The sequence below is a fragment of the Penaeus monodon genome, chromosome 29 (assembly GCF_015228065.2).
Source record: "Penaeus monodon isolate SGIC_2016 chromosome 29, NSTDA_Pmon_1, whole genome shotgun sequence".
NCBI lineage: Eukaryota > Metazoa > Arthropoda > Malacostraca > Decapoda > Penaeidae > Penaeus > Penaeus monodon.
The window spans coordinates 38,502,907-38,503,519 of record NC_051414.1 but is presented as its reverse complement, the minus strand read 5'-3'; the positions used below and the strand labels follow the sequence as shown (position 1 = coordinate 38,503,519).

General features: G+C 54.5%; 1 protein-coding gene across 1 annotated transcript in view; it reads right to left on the bottom strand.

The window, feature by feature from the left end:
* Nucleotides 1–613, bottom strand: part of LOC119592246 (sarcolemmal membrane-associated protein-like) — a gene marked incomplete in the record, with an annotated part of 84,028 nt that overhangs the window by 61,011 nt on the left and 22,404 nt on the right.

Sequence of the window (613 nt, the reverse complement as noted above, 5' to 3'; positions counted from 1 at the left end):
TCCCGTCCGAGACAGACGTGGCAGCCAGACTGTATTGATCCCCTTCCAGACTTACCCGTCAATTACAATGTTTCCTTTTTGCTGGAAAAATCGGCCCGCGACGCCGCTCAGCCTTCGGGTAACTCTCGCTGCAACATCGTCAAGCGGACAGGGAGGTTAGGTGCAATATTGCGACCCTGCAATGCTGGGGAAAACTAAACAAGGTCTTTTTTAAGCCCTGCATGCCACATCTTATGGCAAGCAACACCAGGCATGTCCCTCGGCCTGAAAGCAACTGAGGACAACGAACCAAAGAAGTTAATGGCTAAATTGGGGAATAACTACGGGACGTGGAGGCTCGAGTCTTGTCGGGAATACAGGAGCAGCCCCGGAGGAGCCCTCGTCGCCGGGGACACAACAATTCCGCCTCTTGTTTTGTAGTTGGCAACTCGGCCAGGAGTTAGGTGCCAACTCTGCCAACATCTCCACTTTGTCACGTGTTACTCTCCTCACGCGTGCACCCCCCCTCCCCCCCCATTGCAAGAGATCGTCCGCTTTACCTCTATTTCTAACACGGCATGGCCTTGCATCACTCCCATTGACCGCATGCAAAGCGCCGGGTGGCCACCATGCA